The sequence below is a fragment of the Phyllobates terribilis genome, unplaced genomic scaffold, assembly GCF_046119375.1.
Source record: "Phyllobates terribilis strain yellow unplaced genomic scaffold, ASM4611937v1 Scaffold_22__1_contigs__length_20350403, whole genome shotgun sequence".
NCBI classification, from domain to species: Eukaryota; Metazoa; Chordata; class Amphibia; order Anura; family Dendrobatidae; genus Phyllobates; species Phyllobates terribilis.
The window spans coordinates 18,528,631-18,550,905 of NW_027362782.1; positions in this window are offsets into that span (position 1 = coordinate 18,528,631).

Consider the following 22,275-nt stretch of genomic DNA (forward strand, 5'->3'; position numbering starts at 1 on the left):
AAAATGCTTCAGAACTCTTACATTGTTCTCGGAATTCTGCTGACGTTTAAAAATGCTTCGGAACTCTTCCATTGTTCTCGGAATTCCGCTGACGTTTAATAATGCTTCGCAACTCTTTCATTGTTCTCGGAATTCCACTGACGTTTAAAAATGCTTCGGAAATCTTCCATTGTTTTCAGAATTCCACTGACGTTTAAAAATGCTTCGGAACGCTTCCATTGCTCTCGGAATTCTGCTGAAGTTTAAAAATGCTTCAGAACTCTTCCATTGTTCTCGGAATTCTGCTGTAGTTTAAAAATGCTTCGGAACTCTTCCATTGTTCTCGGAATTCCGCTAACGTTTAAAAATGCTACAGAACTCTTCCATTGTTCTCGGAATTCCGCTGACGTTTAATAATGCTTCGCAACTCTTTCATTGTTCTCGGAATTCCGCTGATGTTTAAAAATGCTTCGGAACTCTTCCATTGTTCTCGGAATTCTGTTGAAGTTTAAAAATGCTTCTAAACTCTTCCATTGTTCTCGGAATTCCGCTGACATATAAAAATGCTTCGGAAATCTTGCATTGTTCTCGGCATTCCGCTGACGTTTAAAAATGCTTCGGAACTCTTCCATTGTTCTCGGAATTCTGCTGAAGTTTAAAAATGCTTCAGAACTCTTCCATTGTTCTCAGAATTCCGCTGACGTTTAAAAATGCTTCGGAAATCTTCCATTGTTTTCAAAATTCCGCTGACGTTTAAAAATGCTTCAGAACTATTCCATTGTTCTCGGAATTCTGCTGACATATAAAAATGCTTCGGAAATCTTGCATTGTTCTCGGAATTCGTGTGAATTTTAAAAATGCTTCGGAACTCTTCTATTGTTCTCGGAATTCCGCTGAAGTTTAAAAATGCTTAAAATCTCTTACATTGTACTCGGAATTCCGCTGAAGTTTAAAAATGCTTCGGAACTCTTCCATTGCTCTCGGAATTCTGCTGAAGTTTAAAAATGCTTCAGAACTCTTACATTGTTCTCGGAATTCTGCTGACGTTTAAAAATGCTTCGGAACTCTTCCATTGTTCTCTGAATTCCGCTGACGTTTAAAAATGCTTCGGTACTCTTCCTTTGTTCTCGGAATTCCGCTGACATATAAAAATGCTTCGGAAATCTTGCATTGTTCTCGGCATTCCGCTGACGTTTAAAAATGCTTCGGAACTCTTCAATTGTTCTCGGAATTCTGCCGAACTTTTAAAATGCTTTGGAACTCTTCCATTGCTCTCGGAATTCTGCTGAAGTTTAAAAATGCTTCAGAACTCTTCCATTGTTCTCGGAATTCTGCTGTAGTTTAAAAATGCTTCGGAACTCTTCCATTGTTCTCAGAATTCCGCTGACGTTTAAAAATGCTTCGGAAATCTTCCATTCTTTTCAAAATTCCGCTGACGTTTAAAAATGCTTCAGAACTCTTCCATTGTTCTCGGAATTCCGCTGACGTTTTAAAATGCTTCGGTACTCTTCCATTGTTCTCGGAATTCCGCTGACATATAAAAATGCTTCGGAAATCTTGCATTGTTCTCGGCATTCCGCTGACGTTTAAAAATGCTTCGGAACTCTTCCATTGTTCTCAGAATTCCGCTGACGTTTAAAAATGCTTAGGAAATCTTCCATTGTTTTCAAAATTCCGCTGACGTTTAAAAATGCTTCGGAACTCTTCCATTGTTCTCGGAATTCCGTTGAAGTTTAAAAATGCTTCTTTACTCTTCCATTGTTCTCGGAATTCCGCTGACATATAAAAATGCTTCGGAAATCTTGCATTGTTCTCGGCATTCCGCTGACGTTTAAAAATGCTTCGGAACTCGTCAATTGTTCTCGGAATTCTGCTGAACTTTTAAAATGCTTTGGAACTCTTCCATTGCTCTCGGAATTCTGCTGAAGTTTAAAAATGCTTCAGAACTCTTACATTGTTCTCGGAATTCTGCTGAAGTTTAAAAATGCTTCGATACTCTTCCATTGTTCTCGGAATTCCGCTGACATATAAAAATGCTTCGGAAATCTTGCATTGTTCTCGGCATTCCGCTGACGTTTAAAAATGCTTCAGAACTCTTCCATTGTTCTCAGAATTCCGCTGACGTTTAAAAATGCTTAGGAAATCTTCAATTGTTTTCAAAATTCCGCTGACGCTTAAAAATGCTTCAGAACTCTTCCATTGTTCTCGGAATTCCGCTGACGTTTAATAATGCTTCGCAACTCTTTCATTGTACTCGGAATTCCGCTAACGTTTAAAAATGCTTCGGAACTCTTCCATTGTTCTCGGAATTCCGTTGAAGTTTAAAAATGCTTCGAAACTCTTCCATTGTTCTGGGAATTTTGCTGAAGTTTAAAAATGCTTCAGAACTCTTCCATTGTTCTCGGAATTCCGCTGACGTTTAATAATGCTTCGCAACTCTTCCATTGTTCTCGGAATTCCGCTGACGTTTAATAATGCTTCGCAACTCTTTCATTGTTCTCGGAATTCCGCTGATGTTTAAAAATGCTTCGGAACTCTTCCATTGTTCTCGGAATTCTGTTGAAGTTTAAAAATGCTTCTAAACTCTTCCATTGTTCTCGGAATTCCGCTGACATATAAAAATGCTTCGGAAATCTTGCATTGTTCTCGGCATTCCGCTGACGTTTAAAAATGCTTCGGAACTCTTCCATTGTTCTCGGAATTCTGCTGAAGTTTAAAAATGCTTCAGAACTCTTCCATTGTTCTCAGAATTCCGCTGACGTTTAAAAATGCTTCGGAAATCTTCCATTGTTTTCAAAATTCCGCTGACGTTTAAAAATGCTTCAGAACTATTCCATTGTTCTCGGAATTCTGCTGACATATAAAAATGCTTCGGAAATCTTGCATTGTTCTCGGAATTCGTGTGAATTTTAAAAATGCTTCGGAACTCTTCTATTGTTCTCGGAATTCCGCTGAAGTTTAAAAATGCTTAAAATCTCTTACATTGTACTCGGAATTCCGCTGAAGTTTAAAAATGCTTCGGAACTCTTCCATTGCTCTCGGAATTCTGCTGAAGTTTAAAAATGCTTCAGAACTCTTACATTGTTCTCGGAATTCTGCTGACGTTTAAAAATGCTTCGGAACTCTTCCATTGTTCTCTGAATTCCGCTGACGTTTAAAAATGCTTCGGTACTCTTCCTTTGTTCTCGGAATTCCGCTGACATATAAAAATGCTTCGGAAATCTTGCATTGTTCTCGGCATTCCGCTGACGTTTAAAAATGCTTCGGAACTCTTCAATTGTTCTCGGAATTCTGCCGAACTTTTAAAATGCTTTGGAACTCTTCCATTGCTCTCGGAATTCTGCTGAAGTTTAAAAATGCTTCAGAACTCTTCCATTGTTCTCGGAATTCCGCTGACGTTTAAAAATGCTTCGGAAATCTTCCATTGTTTTCAAAATTCCGCTGACGTTTAAAAATGCTTCAGAACTCTTCCATTGTTCTCGGAATTCCGCTGACATATAAAAATGCTTCGGAAATCTTGCATTGTTCTCGGCATTCCGCTGACATTTAAAAATGCTTCGGAAATCTTCCATTGATATCAAAATTCCGCTGACGCTTAAAAATGCTTCAGAACTCTTCCATTGTTCTCGGAATTCCGCTGACGTTTAATAATGCTTCGCAACTTTTTCATTGTTCTCGGAATTCCGCTGACAGTTAAAAATGCTTCGGAACTCTTCCATTGTTCTCGGAATTCCGTTGAAGTTTAAAAATGCTTCGAAACTCTTCCATTGTTCTCGGAATTCTGCTGAAGTTTAAAAATGCTTCAGAACTCTTCCATTGTTCTCGGAATTCCGCTGACGTTTAATAATGCTTCGCAACTCTTTCATTGTTCTCGTAATTCCGCTGACGTTTAAAAATGCTTCGAAACTCTTCCATTGTTCTCGGAATTCTGCTGAAGTTTAAAAATGCTTCGGAACTCTTCCATTGTTCTCGGAATTCCGCTGACATATAAAAATGCTTTGAAAATCTTGCATTGTTCTCGGCATTCCGCTGACGTTTAAAATTGCTTCGGAACTCTTCAATTGTTCTCGGAATTCTGTTGAACTTTTAAATTGCTTTGGAACTCTTCCATTGCTCTCGGAATTCTGCTGAAGTTTAAAAATGCTTCAGAACTCTTACTTTGTTCTCGGAATTCTGCTGACGTTTAAAAATGCTTCGGAACTCTACCATTGTTTACGGAATTCTGCTGAAGTTTAAAAATGCTTCGGAACTCTTCCATTGTTCTCAGAATTCCACTGACGTTTAAAAATGCTTCGGAAATCTTCCATTGTTTTCAAAATTCCGCTGACGCTTAAAAATGCTTCAGAACTCTTCCATTGTTCTCGGAATTCCGCTGACGTTTAATAATGCTTCGCAACTTTTTCATTGTTCTCGGAATTCCGCTGACGGTTAAAAATGCTTCGGAACTCTTCCATTGTTCTCGGAATTCCGTTGAAGTTTAAAAATGCTTCGAAACTCTTCCATTGTTCTCGGAATTCTGCTGACGTTTAAAAATGCTTCGGAACTCTTCCATTGTTCTCGGAATTCCGTTGAAGTTTAAAAATGCTTCGAAACTCTTCCATTGTTCTCGGAATTCTGCTGAAGTTTAAAAATGCTTCGGAACTCTTCCATTGTTCTCGGAATTCCGCTGACATATAAAAATGCTTTGAAAATCTTGCATTGTTCTCGGCATTCCGCTGACGTTTAAAATTGCTTCGGAACTCTTCAATTGTTCTCGGAATTCTGTTGAACTTTTAAAATGCTTTGGAACTCTTCCATTGCTCTCGGAATTCTGCTGAAGTTTAAAAATGCTTCAGAACTCTTACATTGTTCTCGGAATTCTGCTGACGTTTAAAAATGCTTCGGAACTCTACCATTGTTCTCGGAATTCCGTTGAAGTTTAAAAATGCTTCATAACTCTTCCATTGTTCTCGGAATTCTGCTGAAGTTTAAAAATGCTTCGGAACTCTTCCATTGTTCTCGGAATTCCGCTGACGTTTAATAATGCTTCGCAACTCTTTCATTGTTCTCGGAATTCCACTGACGTTTAAAAATGCTTCGGAAATCTTCCATTGTTTTCAAAATTCCGCTGACGCTTAAAAATGCTTCAGAACTCTTCCATTGTTCTCGGAATTCCGCTGACGTTTAATAATGCTTTGCAACTCTTTCATTGTACTCGGAATTCCGCTAACGTTTAAAAATGCTACAGAACTCTTCCATTGTTCTCGGAATTCCGCTGACGTTTAATAATGCTTCGCAACTCTTTCATTGTTCTCGGAATTCCGCTGACGTTTAAAAATGCTTCGGAACTCTTCCATTGTTCTCGGAATTCTGCTGAAGTTTAAAAATGCTTCAGAACTCTTCCATTGTTCTCAGAATTCCGCTGACGTTTAAAAATGCTTCGGAAATCTTCCATTGTTTTCAAAATTCCGCTGACGTTTAAAAATGCTTCAGAACTATTCCATTGTTCTCAGAATTCTGCTGACGTTTAAAAATGCTTCGGAACTCTTCCATTGTTCTCGGAATTCCGCTGACGTTTAAAAATGCTTCACAACTCTTCCATTGTTCACGGAATTCCACTGACGTTTAAAAATGCTTCACAACTCTTCCATTGTTCTCGGAATTCCGCTGACTTTTAAAAATGCTTCGGAAATCTTCCATTGTTTTCAAAATTCCGCTGACGCTTAAAAATGCTTCAGAACTCTTCCATTGTTCTCGGAATTCTGCTGAAGTTTAAAAATGCTTCAGAACTCTTACATTGTTCTCGGAATTCTGCTGACGTTTAAAAATGCCTCGGAACTCTTCCATTGTTCTCTGAATTCCGCTGACGTTTAAAAATGCTTCGGTACTCTTCCTTTGTTCTCGGAATTCCGCTGACATACAAAAATGCTTCGGAAATCTTGCATTGTTCTCGGCATTCCGCTGACGTTTAAAAATGCTTCGGAACTCTTCAATTGTTCTCGGAATTCTGCCGAACTTTTAAAATGCTTTGGAACTCTTCCATTGCTCTCGGAATTCTGCTGAAGTTTAAAAATGCTTCAGAACTCTTCCATTGTTCTCGGAATTCTGCTGTAGTTTAAAAATGCTTCGGAACTCTTCCATTGTTCTCGGAATTCCGCTGACGTTTAAAAATGCTTCGGAAATCTTCCATTGTTTTCAAAATTCCGCTGACGTTTAAAAATGCTTCAGAACTCTTCCATTGTTCTCGGAATTCCGCTGACATATAAAAATGCTTCGGAAATCTTGCATTGTTCTCGGCATTCCGCTGACATTTAAAAATGCTTCGGAAATCTTCCATTGATATCAAAATTCCACTGACGCTTAAAAATGCTTCAGAACTCTTCCATTGTTCTCGGAATTCCGCTGACGTTTAATAATGCTTCGCAACTTTTTCATTGTTCTCGGAATTCCGCTGACAGTTAAAAATGCTTCGGAACTCTTCCATTGTTCTCGGAATTCCGTTGAAGTTTAAAAATGCTTCGAAACTCTTCCATTGTTCTCGGAATTCTGCTGAAGTTTAAAAATGCTTCAGAACTCTTCCATTGTTCTCGTAATTCCGCTGACGTTTAATAATGCTTCGCAACTCTTCCATTGTTCTCGGAATTCTGCTGAAGTTTAAAAATGCTTCGGAACTCTTCCATTGTTCTCGGAATTCCGCTGACATATAAAAATGCTTTGAAAATCTTGCATTGTTCTCGGCATTCCGCTGACGTTTAAAATTGCTTCGGAACTCTTCAATTGTTCTCGGAATTCTGTTGAACTTTTAAATTGCTTTGGAACTCTTCCATTGCTCTCGGAATTCTGCTGAAGTTTAAAAATGCTTCAGAACTCTTACTTTGTTCTCGGAATTCTGCTGACGTTTAAAAATGCTTCGGACCTCTACCATTGTTCTCGGAATTCCGCTGAAGTTTAAAAATGCTTAAAATCTCTTACATTGTACTCGGAATTCCGCTGAAGTTTAAAAATGCTTCGGAACTCTTCCATTGCTCTCGGAATTCTGCTGAAGTTTAAAAATGCTTCAGAACTCTTACATTGTTCTCGGAATTCTGCTGACGTTTAAAAATGCTTCTGAACTCTTCCATTGTTCTCAGAATTCCGCTGAAGTTTAAAAATGCTTCGGTACTCTTCCATTGTTCTCGGAATTCCGCTGACATATAAAAATGCTTCGGAAATCTTGCATTGTTCTCGGCATTCCGCTGACGTTTAAAAATGCTTCGGAACTCTTCAATTGTTCTCGGAATTCTGCTGAACTTTTAAAATGCTTTGGAACTCTTCCATTGCTCACGGAATTCTGCTGAAGTTTAAAAATGCTTCAGAACTCTTCCATTGTTTTCGGAATTCTGCTGAAGTTTAAAAATGCTTCGGAACTCTTCCATTGTTCTCAGAATTCCACTGACGTTTAAAAATGCTTCGGAAATCTTCCATTGTTTTCAAAATTCCGCTGACGCTTAAAAATGCTTCAGAACTCTTCCATTGTTCTCGGAATTCCGCTGACGTTTAATAATGCTTCGCAACTTTTTCATTGTTCTCGGAATTCCGCTGACGGTTAAAAATGCTTCGGAACTCTTCAATTGTTCTCGGAATTCTGTTGAACTTTTAAAATGCTTTGGAACTCTTCCATTGCTCTCGGAATTCTGCTGAAGTTTAAAAATGCTTCAGAACTCTTACATTGTTCTCGGAATTCTGCTGACGTTTAAAAATGCTTCGGAACTCTACCATTGTTCTCGGAATTCCGTTGAAGTTTAAAAATGCTTCGAAACTCTTCCATTGTTCTCGGAATTCTGCTGAAGTTTAAAAATGCTTCGGAACTCTTCCATTGTTCTCGGAATTCCGCTGACGTTTAATAATGCTTCGCAACTCTTTCATTGTTCTCGGAATTCCACTGACGTTTAAAAATTCTTCGGAACGCTTCCATTGCTCTCGGAATTCTGCTGAAGTTTAAAAATGCTTCAGAACTCTTCCATTGTTCTCGGAATTCTGCTGTAGTTTAAAAATGCTTCGGAACTCTTCCATTGTTCTCGGAATTCCGCTAACGTTTAAAAATGCTACAGAACTCTTCCATTGTTCTCGGAATTCCGCTGACGTTTAATAATGCTTCGCAACTCTTTCATTGTTCTCGGAATTCCGCTGATGTTTAAAAATGCTTCGGAACTCTTCCATTGTTCTCGGAATTCTGTTGAAGTTTAAAAATGCTTCTAAACTCTTCCATTGTTCTCGGAATTCCGCTGACATATAAAAATGCTTCGGAAATCTTGCATTGTTCTCGGCATTCCGCTGACGTTTAAAAATGCTTCGGAACTCTTCCATTGTTCTCGGAATTCTGCTGAAGTTTAAAAATGCTTCAGAACTCTTCCATTGTTCTCAGAATTCCGCTGACGTTTAAAAATGCTTCGGAAATCTTCCATTGTTTTCAAAATTCCGCTGACGTTTAAAAATGCTTCAGAACTATTCCATTGTTCTCAGAATTCTGCTGACGTTTAAAAATGCTTCGGAACTCTTCCATTGTTCTCGGAATTCCGCTGACGTTTAAAAATGCTTCACAACTCTTCCATTGTTCACGGAATTCCACTGACGTTTAAAAATGCTTCACAACTCTTCCATTGTTCTCGGAATTCCGCTGACTTTTAAAAATGCTTCGGAAATCTTCCATTGTTTTCAAAATTCCGCTGACGCTTAAAAATGCTTCAGAACTCTTCCATTGTTCTCGGAATTCTGCTGAAGTTTAAAAATGCTTCAGAACTCTTACATTGTTCTCGGAATTCTGCTGACGTTTAAAAATGCCTCGGAACTCTTCCATTGTTCTCTGAATTCCGCTGACGTTTAAAAATGCTTCGGTACTCTTCCTTTGTTCTCGGAATTCCGCTGACATACAAAAATGCTTCGGAAATCTTGCATTGTTCTCGGCATTCCGCTGACGTTTAAAAATGCTTCAGAACACTTCCATTGTTCTCGGAATTCTGCTGTAGTTTAAAAATGCTTCGGAACTCTTCCATTGTTCTCGGAATTCCGCTGACGTTTAAAAATGCTTCGGAAATCTTCCATTGTTTTCAAAATTCCGCTGACGTTTAAAAATGCTTCAGAACTCTTCCATTGTTCTCGGAATTCCGCTGACATATAAAAATGCTTCGGAAATCTTCCATTGATATCAAAATTCCGCTGACGCTTAAAAATGCTTCAGAACTCTTCCATTGTTCTCGGAATTCCGCTGACGTTTAATAATGCTTCGCAACTTTTTCATTGTTCTCGGAATTCCGCTGACAGTTAAAAATGCTTCGGAACTCTTCCATTGTTCTCGGAATTCCGTTGAAGTTTAAAAATGCTTCGAAACTCTTCCATTGTTCTCGGAATTCTGCTGAAGTTTAAAAATGCTTCAGAACTCTTCCATTGTTCTCGGAATTCCGCTGACGTTTAATAATGCTTCGCAACTCTTTCATTGTTCTCGTAATTCCGCTGACGTTTAAAAATGCTTCGAAACTCTTCCATTGTTCTCGGAATTCTGCTGAAGTTTAAAAATGCTTCGGAACTCTTCCATTGTTCTCGGAATTCCGCTGACATATAAAAATGCTTTGAAAATCTTGCATTGTTCTCGGCATTCCGCTGACGTTTAAAATTGCTTCGGAACTCTTCAATTGTTCTCGGAATTCTGTTGAACTTTTAAATTGCTTTGGAACTCTTCCATTGCTCTCGGAATTCTGCTGAAGTTTAAAAATGCTTCAGAACTCTTACTTTGTTCTCGGAATTCTGCTGACGTTTAAAAATGCTTCGGAACTCTACCATTGTTCTCGGAATTCCGCTGAAGTTTAAAAATGCTTAAAATCTCTTACATTGTACTCGGAATTCCGCTGAAGTTTAAAAATGCTTCGGAACTCTTCCATTGCTCTCGGAATTCTGCTGAAGTTTAAAAATGCTTCAGAACTCTTACATTGTTCTCGGAATTCTGCTGACGTTTAAAAATGCTTCGGAACTCTTCCATTGTTCTCAGAATTCCGCTGAAGTTTAAAAATGCTTCGGTACTCTTCCATTGTTCTCGGAATTCCGCTGACATATAAAAATGCTTCGGAAATCTTGCATTGTTCTCGGCATTCCGCTGACGTTTAAAAATGCTTCGGAACTCTTCAATTGTTCTCGGAATTCTGCTGAACTTTTAAAATGCTTTGGAACTCTTCCATTGCTCTCGGAATTCTGCTGAAGTTTAAAAATGCTTCAGAACTCTTCCATTGTTTTCGGAATTCTGCTGAAGTTTAAAAATGCTTCGGAACTCTTCCATTGTTCTCAGAATTCCACTGACGTTTAAAAATGCTTCGGAAATCTTCCATTGTTTTCAAAATTCCGCTGACGCTTAAAAATGCTTCAGAACTCTTCCATTGTTCTCGGAATTCCGCTGACGTTTAATAATGCTTCGCAACTTTTTCATTGTTCTCGGAATTCCGCTGACGGTTAAAAATGCTTCGGAACTCTTCAATTGTTCTCGGAATTCTGTTGAACTTTTAAAATGCTTTGGAACTCTTCCATTGCTCTCGGAATTCTGCTGAAGTTTAAAAATGCTTCAGAACTCTTACATTGTTCTCGGAATTCTGCTGACGTTTAAAAATGCTTCGGAACTCTACCATTGTTCTCGGAATTCCGTTGAAGTTTAAAAATGCTTCGAAACTCTTCCATTGTTCTCGGAATTCTGCTGAAGTTTAAAAATGCTTCGGAACTCTTCCATTGTTCTCGGAATTCCGCTGACGTTTAATAATGCTTCGCAACTCTTTCATTGTTCTCGGAATTCCACTGACGTTTAAAAATGCTTCGGAACGCTTCCATTGCTCTCGGAATTCTGCTGAAGTTTAAAAATGCTTCAGAACTCTTCCATTGTTCTCGGAATTCTGCTGTAGTTTAAAAATGCTTCGGAACTCTTCCATTGTTCTCGGAATTCCGCTGACGTTTAAAAATGCTTCGGAAATCTTCCATTGTTTTCAAAATTCCGCTGACGTTTAAAAATGCTTCAGAACTCTTCCATTGTTCTCGGAATTCCGCTGACATATAAAAATGCTTCGGAAATCTTGCATTGTTCTCGGCATTCCGCTGACATTTAAAAATGCTTCGGAAATCTTCCATTGATATCAAAATTCCGCTGACGCTTAAAAATGCTTCAGAACTCTTCCATTGTTCTCGGAATTCCGCTGACGTTTAATAATGCTTCGCAACTTTTTCATTGTTCTCGGAATTCCGCTGACAGTTAAAAATGCTTCGGAACTCTTCCATTGTTCTCGGAATTCCGTTGAAGTTTAAAAATGCTTCGAAACTCTTCCATTGTTCTCGGAATTCTGCTGAAGTTTAAAAATGCTTCAGAACTCTTCCATTGTTCTCGGAATTCCGCTGACGTTTAATAATGCTTCGCAACTCTTTCATTGTTCTCGTAATTCCGCTGACGTTTAAAAATGCTTCGAAACTCTTCCATTGTTCTCGGAATTCTGCTGAAGTTTAAAAATGCTTCGGAACTCTTCCATTGTTCTCGGAATTCCGCTGACATATAAAAATGCTTTGAAAATCTTGCATTGTTCTCGGCATTCCGCTGACGTTTAAAATTGCTTCGGAACTCTTCAATTGTTCTCGGAATTCTGTTGAACTTTTAAATTGCTTTGGAACTCTTCCATTGCTCTCGGAATTCTGCTGAAGTTTAAAAATGCTTCAGAACTCTTACTTTGTTCTCGGAATTCTGCTGACGTTTAAAAATGCTTCGGAACTCTACCATTGTTTACGGAATTCTGCTGAAGTTTAAAAATGCTTCGGAACTCTTCCATTGTTCTCAGAATTCCACTGACGTTTAAAAATGCTTCGGAAATCTTCCATTGTTTTCAAAATTCCGCTGACGCTTAAAAATGCTTCAGAACTCTTCCATTGTTCTCGGAATTCCGCTGACGTTTAATAATGCTTCGCAACTTTTTCATTGTTCTCGGAATTCCGCTGACGGTTAAAAATGCTTCGGAACTCTTCCATTGTTCTCGGAATTCCGTTGAAGTTTAAAAATGCTTCGAAACTCTTCCATTGTTCTCGGAATTCTGCTGACGTTTAAAAATGCTTCGGAACTCTTCCATTGTTCTCGGAATTCCGTTGAAGTTTAAAAATGCTTCGAAACTCTTCCATTGTTCTCGGAATTCTGCTGAAGTTTAAAAATGCTTCGGAACTCTTCCATTGTTCTCGGAATTCCGCTGACATATAAAAATGCTTTGAAAATCTTGCATTGTTCTCGGCATTCCGCTGACGTTTAAAATTGCTTCGGAACTCTTCAATTGTTCTCGGAATTCTGTTGAACTTTTAAAATGCTTTGGAACTCTTCCATTGCTCTCGGAATTCTGCTGAAGTTTAAAAATGCTTCAGAACTCTTACATTGTTCTCGGAATTCCGTTGAAGTTTAAAAATGCTTCGAAACTCTTCCATTGTTCTCGGAATTCTGCTGAAGTTTAAAAATGCTTCGGAACTCTTCCATTGTTCTCGGAATTCCGCTGACGTTTAATAATGCTTCGCAACTCTTTCATTGTTCTCGGAATTCCACTGACGTTTAAAAATGCTTCGGAACGCTTCCATTGCTCTCGGAATTCTGCTGAAGTTTAAAAATGCTTCAGAACTCTTCCATTGTTCTCGGAATTCTGCTGTAGTTTAAAAATGCTTCGGAACTCTTCCATTGTTCTCGGAATTCCGCTAACGTTTAAAAATGCTACAGAACTCTTCCATTGTTCTCGGAATTCCGCTGACGTTTAATAATGCTTCGCAACTCTTTCATTGTTCTCGGAATTCCGCTGATGTTTAAAAATGCTTCGGAACTCTTCCATTGTTCTCGGAATTCTGTTGAAGTTTAAAAATGCTTCTAAACTCTTCCATTGTTCTCGGAATTCCGCTGACATATAAAAATGCTTCGGAAATCTTGCATTGTTCTCGGCATTCCGCTGACGTTTAAAAATGCTTCGGAACTCTTCCATTGTTCTCGGAATTCTGCTGAAGTTTAAAAATGCTTCAGAACTCTTCCATTGTTCTCAGAATTCCGCTGACGTTTAAAAATGCTTCGGAAATCTTCCATTGTTTTCAAAATTCCGCTGACGTTTAAAAATGCTTCAGAACTATTCCATTGTTCTCAGAATTCTGCTGACGTTTAAAAATGCTTCGGAACTCTTCCATTGTTCTCGGAATTCCGCTGACGTTTAAAAATGCTTCACAACTCTTCCATTGTTCACGGAATTCCACTGACGTTTAAAAATGCTTCACAACTCTTCCATTGTTCTCGGAATTCCGCTGACTTTTAAAAATGCTTCGGAAATCTTCCATTGTTTTCAAAATTCCGCTGACGCTTAAAAATGCTTCAGAACTCTTCCATTGTTCTCGGAATTCTGCTGAAGTTTAAAAATGCTTCAGAACTCTTACATTGTTCTCGGAATTCTGCTGACGTTTAAAAATGCCTCGGAACTCTTCCATTGTTCTCTGAATTCCGCTGACGTTTAAAAATGCTTCGGTACTCTTCCTTTGTTCTCGGAATTCCGCTGACATACAAAAATGCTTCGGAAATCTTGCATTGTTCTCGGCATTCCGCTGACGTTTAAAAATGCTTCGGAACTCTTCAATTGTTCTCGGAATTCTGCCGAACTTTTAAAATGCTTTGGAACTCTTCCATTGCTCTCGGAATTCTGCTGAAGTTTAAAAATGCTTCAGAACACTTCCATTGTTCTCGGAATTCTGCTGTAGTTTAAAAATGCTTCGGAACTCTTCCATTGTTCTCGGAATTCCGCTGACGTTTAAAAATGCTTCGGAAATCTTCCATTGTTTTCAAAATTCCGCTGACGTTTAAAAATGCTTCAGAACTCTTCCATTGTTCTCGGAATTCCGCTGACATATAAAAATGCTTCGGAAATCTTGCATTGTTCTCGGCATTCCGCTGACATTTAAAAATGCTTCGGAAATCTTCCATTGATATCAAAATTCCGCTGACGCTTAAAAATGCTTCAGAACTCTTCCATTGTTCTCGGAATTCCGCTGACGTTTAATAATGCTTCGCAACTTTTTCATTGTTCTCGGAATTCCGCTGACAGTTAAAAATGCTTCGGAACTCTTCCATTGTTCTCGGAATTCCGTTGAAGTTTAAAAATGCTTCGAAACTCTTCCATTGTTCTCGGAATTCTGCTGAAGTTTAAAAATGCTTCAGAACTCTTCCATTGTTCTCGGAATTCCGCTGACGTTTAATAATGCTTCGCAACTCTTTCATTGTTCTCGTAATTCCGCTGACGTTTAAAAATGCTTCGAAACTCTTCCATTGTTCTCGGAATTCTGCTGAAGTTTAAAAATGCTTCGGAACTCTTCCATTGTTCTCGGAATTCCGCTGACATATAAAAATGCTTTGAAAATCTTGCATTGTTCTCGGCATTCCGCTGACGTTTAAAATTGCTTCGGAACTCTTCAATTGTTCTCGGAATTCTGTTGAACTTTTAAATTGCTTTGGAACTCTTCCATTGCTCTCGGAATTCTGCTGAAGTTTAAAAATGCTTCAGAACTCTTACTTTGTTCTCGGAATTCTGCTGACGTTTAAAAATGCTTCGGAACTCTACCATTGTTCTCGGAATTCCGCTGAAGTTTAAAAATGCTTAAAATCTCTTACATTGTACTCGGAATTCCGCTGAAGTTTAAAAATGCTTCGGAACTCTTCCATTGCTCTCGGAATTCTGCTGAAGTTTAAAAATGCTTCAGAACTCTTACATTGTTCTCGGAATTCTGCTGACGTTTAAAAATGCTTCGGAACTCTTCCATTGTTCTCAGAATTCCGCTGAAGTTTAAAAATGCTTCGGTACTCTTCCATTGTTCTCGGAATTCCGCTGACATATAAAAATGCTTCGGAAATCTTGCATTGTTCTCGGCATTCCGCTGACGTTTAAAAATGCTTCGGAACTCTTCAATTGTTCTCGGAATTCTGCTGAACTTTTAAAATGCTTTGGAACTCTTCCATTGCTCTCGGAATTCTGCTGAAGTTTAAAAATGCTTCAGAACTCTTCCATTGTTTTCGGAATTCTGCTGAAGTTTAAAAATGCTTCGGAACTCTTCCATTGTTCTCAGAATTCCACTGACGTTTAAAAATGCTTCGGAAATCTTCCATTGTTTTCAAAATTCCGCTGACGCTTAAAAATGCTTCAGAACTCTTCCATTGTTCTCGGAATTCCGCTGACGTTTAATAATGCTTCGCAACTTTTTCATTGTTCTCGGAATTCCGCTGACGGTTAAAAATGCTTCGGAACTCTTCAATTGTTCTCGGAATTCTGTTGAACTTTTAAAATGCTTTGGAACTCTTCCATTGCTCTCGGAATTCTGCTGAAGTTTAAAAATGCTTCAGAACTCTTACATTGTTCTCGGAATTCTGCTGACGTTTAAAAATGCTTCGGAACTCTACCATTGTTCTCGGAATTCCGTTGAAGTTTAAAAATGCTTCGAAACTCTTCCATTGTTCTCGGAATTCTGCTGAAGTTTAAAAATGCTTCGGAACTCTTCCATTGTTCTCGGAATTCCGCTGACGTTTAATAATGCTTCGCAACTCTTTCATTGTTCTCGGAATTCCACTGACGTTTAAAAATGCTTCGGAACGCTTCCATTGTTCTCGGAATTCCGTTGAAGTTTAAAAATGCTTCGAAACTCTTCCATTGTTCTCGGAATTCTGCTGAAGTTTAAAAATGCTTCGGAACTCTTTCATTGTTCTCAGAATTCCGCTGACATTTAAAAATGCTTTGGTACTCTTCCATTGTTCTCGGAATTCCGCTGACATATAAAAATGCTTCGGAAATCTTGCATTGTTCTCGGCATTCCGCTGACGTTTAAAAATGCTTCGGAACTCTTCCATTGTTCTCGGAATTCTGCTGAAGTTTAAAAATGCTTCAGAACTCTTCCATTGTTCTCAGAATTCCGCTGACGTTTAAAAATGCTTCGGAAATCTTCCATTGTTTTCAAAATTCCGCTGACGTTTAAAAATGCTTCAGAACTCTTCCATTGTTCTCGGAATTCTGCTGAAGTTTAAAAATGCTACAGAACTCTTACATTGTTCTCGGAATTCTGCTGACGTTTAAAAATGCTTCGGAACTCTTCCATTGTTCTCTGAATTCCGCTGATGTTTAAAAATGCTTCGGTACTCTTCCTTTGTTCTCGGAATTCCGCTGACATATAAAAATGCTTCGGAAATCTTGCATTGTTCTCGGCATTCCGCTGACGTTTAAAAATGCTTCGGAACTCTTCCATTGTTCTCGGAATTCTGCTGACGTTTAAAAATGCTTCGGAACTCTTCCATTGTTCTCGGAATTCGTGTGAATTTTAAAAATGCTTCGGAACTCTTCTATTGTTCTCGGAATTCCGCTGAAATTTAAAAATGCTTAAAATCTCTTACATTGTACTCGGAATTCCGCTGAAGTTTAAAAATGCTTCGGAACTCTTCCATTGCTCTCGGAATTCTGCTGAAGTTTAAAAATGCTTCAGAACTCTTCCATTGTTCTCGGAATTCTGCTGTAGTTTAAAAATGCTTCGGAACTCTTCCATTGTTCTCGGAATTCCGCTGACGTTTAAAAATGCTTCGGAAATCTTCCATTGTTTTCAAAATTCCGCTGACGTTTAAAAATGCTTCAGAACTCTTCCATTGTTCTCGGAATTCCGCTGACATATAAAAATGCTTCGGAAATCTTGCATTGTTCTCGGCATTCCGCTGACATTTAAAAATGCTTCGGAAATCTTCCATTGATATCAAAATTCCGCTGACGCTTAAAAATGCTTCAGAACTCTTCCATTGTTCTCGGAATTCCGCTGACGTTTAATAATGCTTCGCAACTTTTTCATTGTTCTCGGAATTCCGCTGACAGTTAAAAATGCTTCGGAACTCTTCCATTGTTCTCGGAATTCCGTTGAAGTTTAAAAATGCTTCGAAACTCTTCCATTGTTCTCGGAATTCTGCTGAAGTTTAAAAATGCTTCAGAACTCTTCCATTGTTCTCGGAATTCCGCTGACGTTTAATAATGCTTCGCAACTCTTTCATTGTTCTCGTAATTCCGCTGACGTTTAAAAATGCTTCGAAACTCTTCCATTGTTCTCGGAATTCTGCTGAAGTTTAAAAATGCTTTGGAACTCTTCCATTGTTCTCGGAATTCCGCTGACATATAAAAATGCTTTGAAAATCTTGCATTGTTCTCGGCATTCCGCTGACGTTTAAAATTGCTTCGGAACTCTTCAATTGTTCTCGGAATTCTGTTGAACTTTTAAATTGCTTTGGAACTCTTCCATTGCTCTCGGAATTCTGCTGAAGTTTAAAAATGCTTCAGAACTCTTACTTTGTTCTCGGAATTCTGCTGACGTTTAAAAATGCTTCGGAACTCTACCATTGTTCTCGGAATTCCGCTGAAGTTTAAAAATGCTTAAAATCTCTTACATTGTACTCGGAATTCCGCTGAAGTTTAAAAATGCTTCGGAACTCTTCCATTGCTCTCGGAATTCTGCTGAAGTTTAAAAATGCTTCAGAACTCTTACATTGTTCTCGGAATTCTGCTGACGTTTAAAAATGCTTCGGAACTCTTCCATTGTTCTCAGAATTCTGCTGACGTTTAAAAATGCTTCGGAACTCTTCCATTGTTCTCGGAATTCCGCTGACTTTTAAAAATGCTTCGGAAATCTTCCATTGTTTTCAAAATTCCGCTGACGCTTAAAAATGCTTCAGAACTCTTCCATTGTTCTCGGAATTCTGCTGAAGTTTAAAAATGCTACAGAACTCTTACATTGTTCTCGGAATTCTGCTGACGTTTAAAAATGCTTCGGAACTCTTCCATTGTTCTCTGAATTCCGCTGATGTTTAAAAATGCTTCGGTACTCTTCCTTTGTTCTCGGAATTCCGCTGACATATAAAAATGCTTCGGAAATCTTGCATTGTTCTCGGCATTCCGCTGACGTTTAAAAATGCTTCGGAACTCTTCCATTGTTCTCGGAATTCTGCTGACGTTTAAAAATGCTTCGGAACTCTTCCATTGTTCTCGGAATTCGTGTGAATTTTAAAAATGCTTCGGAACTCTTCTATTGTTCTCGGAATTCCGCTGAAATTTAAAAATGCTTAAAATCTCTTACATTGTACTCGGAATTCCGCTGAAGTTTAAAAATGCTTCGGAACTCTTCCATTGCTCTCGGAATTCTGCTGAAGTTTAAAAATGCTTCAGAACTCTTCCATTGTTCTCGGAATTCTGCTGTAGTTTAAAAATGCTTCGGAACTCTTCCATTGTTCTCGGAATTCCGCTGACGTTTAAAAATGCTTCGGAACTCTTCCATTGTTCTCGGAATTCCGCTGAAGTTTAAAAATGCTTCGGTACTCTTCCATTGTTCTCGGAATTCCGCTGACATATAAAAATGCTTCGGAAATCTTGCATTGTTCTCGGCATTCCGCTGACGTTTAAAAATGCTTCGGAACTCTTCAATTGTTCTCGGAATTCTGCTGAACTTTTAAAATGCTTTGGAACTCTTCCATTGCTCTCGGAATTCTGCTGAAGTTTAAAAATGCTTCAGAACTCTTCCATTGTTCTCGGAATTCTGCTGTAGTTTAAAAATGCTTCGGAACTCTTCTATTGTTCTCGGAATTCCGCTGAAATTTAAAAATGCTTAAAATCTCTTACATTGTACTCGGAATTCCGCTGAAGTTTAAAAATGCTTCGGAACTCTTCCATTGCTCTCGGAATTCTGCTGAAGTTTAAAAATGCTTCAGAACTCTTCCATTGTTCTCGGAATTCTGCTGTAGTTTAAAAATGCTTCGGAACTCTTCCATTGTTCTCGGAATTCCGCTGACGTTTAAAAATGCTTCGGAACTCTTCCATTGTTCTCGGAATTCCGCTGAAGTTTAAAAATGCTTCGGTACTCTTCCATTGTTCTCGGAATTCCGCTGACATATAAAAATGCTTCGGAAATCTTGCATTGTTCTCGGCATTCCGCTGACGTTTAAAAATGCTTCGGAACTCTTCAATTGTTCTCGGAATTCTGCTGAACTTTTAAAATGCTTTGGAACTCTTCCATTGCTCTCGGAATTCTGCTGAAGTTTAAAAATGCTTCAGAACTCTTCCATTGTTCTCGGAATTCTGCTGTAGTTTAAAAATGCTTCGGAACTCTTCCATTGTTCTCGGAATTCCGCTGACGTTTAAAAATGCTTCGGAACTCTTCCATTGTTCTCAGAATTCCGCTGAAGTTTAAAAATGCTTCGGTACTCTTCCATTGTTCTCGGAATTCCGCTGACATATAAAAATGCTTCGGAAATCTTGCATTGTTCTCGGCATTCCGCTGACGTTTAAAAATGCTTCGGAACTCTTCAATTGTTCTCGGAATTCTGCTGAACTTTTAAAATGCTTTGGAACTCTTCCATTGCTCTCGGAATTCTGCTGAAGTTTAAAAATGCTTCGGAACTCTTCCATTGTTCTCGGAATTCCGCTGACGTTTAATAATGCTTCGCAACTCTTTCATTGTTCTCGGAATTCCACTGACGTTTAAAAATGCTTCGGAAATCTTCCATTGTTTTCAAAATTCCGCTGACGCTTAAAAATGCTTCAGAACTCTTCCATTGTTCTCGGAATTCCGCTGACGTTTAATAATGCTTTGCAACTCTTTCATTGTACTCGGAATTCCGCTAACGTTTAAAAATGCTACAGAACTCTTCCATTGTTCTCGGAATTCCGCTGACGTTTAATAATGCTTCGCAACTCTTTCATTGTTCTCGGAATTCCGCTGATGTTTAAAAATGCTTCGGAACTCTTCCATTGTTCTCGGAATTCTGTTGAAGTTTAAAAATGCTTCTAAACTCTTCCATTGTTCTCGGAATTCCGCTGACATATAAAAATGCTTCGGAAATCTTGCATTGTTCTCGGCATTCCGCTGATGTTTAAAAATGCTTCGGAACTCTTCCATTGTTCTCGGAATTCTGCTGAAGTTTAAAAATGCTTCAGAACTCTTCCATTGTTCTCAGAATTCCGCTGACGTTTAAAAATGCTTCGGAAATCTTCCATTGTTTTCAAAATTCCGCTGACGTTTAAAAATGCTTCAGAACTATTCCATTGTTCTCAGAATTCTGCTGACGTTTAAAAATGCTTCGGAACTCTTCCATTGTTCTCGGAATTCCGCTGACGTTTAAAAATGCTTCACAACTCTTCCATTGTTCACGGAATTCCACTGACGTTTAAAAATGCTTCACAACTCTTCCATTGTTCTCGGAATTCCGCTGACTTTTAAAAATGCTTCGGAAATCTTCCATTGTTTTCAAAATTCCGCTGACGCTTAAAAATGCTTCAGAACTCTTCCATTGTTCTCGGAATTCTGCTGAAGTTTAAAAATGCTTCAGAACTCTTACATTGTTCTCGGAATTCTGCTGACGTTTAAAAATGCTTCAGAACTCTTACATTGTTCTCGGAATTCTGCTGACGTTTAAAAATGCCTCGGAACTCTTCCATTGTTCTCTGAATTCCGCTGACGTTTAAAAATGCTTCGGTACTCTTCCTTTGTTCTCGGAATTCCGCTGACATACAAAAATGCTTCGGAAATCTTGCATTGTTCTCGGCATTCCGCTGACGTTTAAAAATGCTTCGGAACTCTTCAATTGTTCTCGGAATTCTGCCGAACTTTTAAAATGCTTTGGAACTCTTCCATTGCTCTCGGAATTCTGCTGAAGTTTAAAAATGCTTCAGAACTCTTCAATTGTTCTCGGAATTCTGCTGTAGTTTAAAAATGCTTCGGAACTCTTCCATTGTTCTCGGAATTCCGCTGACGTTTAAAAATGCTTCGGAAATCTTCCATTGTTTTCAAAATTCCGCTGACGTTTAAAAATGCTTCAGAACTCTTCCATTGTTCTCGGAATTCCGCTGACATATAAAAATGCTTCGGAAATCTTGCATTGTTCTCGGCATTCCGCTGACATTTAAAAATGCTTCGGAAATCTTCCATTGATATCAAAATTCCGCTGACGCTTAAAAATGCTTCAGAACTCTTCCATTGTTCTCGGAATTCCGCTGACATTTAATAATGCTTCGCAACTTTTTCATTGTTCTCGGAATTCCGCTGACAGTTAAAAATGCTTCGGAACTCTTCCATTGTTCTCGGAATTCCGTTGAAGTTTAAAAATGCTTCGAAACTCTTCCATTGTTCTCGGAATTCTGCTGAAGTTTAAAAATGCTTCAGAACTCTTCCATTGTTCTCGGAATTCCGCTGACGTTTAATAATGCTTCGCAACTCTTTCATTGTTCTCGTAATTCCGCTGACGTTTAAAAATGCTTCGAAACTCTTCCATTGTTCTCGGAATTCTGCTGAAGTTTAAAAATGCTTCGGAACTCTTCCATTGTTCTCGGAATTCCGCTGACATATAAAAATGCTTTGAAAATCTTGCATTGTTCTCGGCATTCCGCTGACGTTTAAAATTGCTTCGGAACTCTTCAATTGTTCTCGGAATTCTGTTGAACTTTTAAATTGCTTTGGAACTCTTCCATTGCTCTCGGAATTCTGCTGAAGTTTAAAAATGCTTCAGAACTCTTACTTTGTTCTCGGAATTCTGCTGACGTTTAAAAATGCTTCGGAACTCTACCATTGTTCTCGGAATTCCGCTGAAGTTTAAAAATGCTTAAAATCTCTTACATTGTACTCGGAATTCCGCTGAAGTTTAAAAATGCTTCGGAACTCTTCCATTGCTCTCGGAATTCTGCTGAAGTTTAAAAATGCTTCAGAACTCTTACATTGTTCTCGGAATTCTGCTGACGTTTAAAAATGCTTCGGAACTCTTCCATTGTTCTCAGAATTCCGCTGAAGTTTAAAAATGCTTCGGTACTCTTCCATTGTTCTCGGAATTCCGCTGACATATAAAAATGCTTCGGAAATCTTGCATTGTTCTCGGCATTCCGCTGACGTTTAAAAATGCTTCGGAACTCTTCAATTGTTCTCGGAATTCTGCTGAACTTTTAAAATGCTTTGGAACTCTTCCATTGCTCTCGGAATTCTGCTGAAGTTTAAAAATGCTTCAGAACTCTTCCATTGTTTTCGGAATTCTGCTGAAGTTTAAAAATGCTTCGGAACTCTTCCATTGTTCTCAGAATTCCACTGACGTTTAAAAATGCTTCGGAAATCTTCCATTGTTTTCAAAATTCCGCTGACGCTTAAAAATGCTTCAGAACTCTTCCATTGTTCTCGGAATTCCGCTGACGTTTAATAATGCTTCGCAACTTTTTCATTGTTCTCGGAATTCCGCTGACGGTTAAAAATGCTTCGGAACTCTTCAATTGTTCT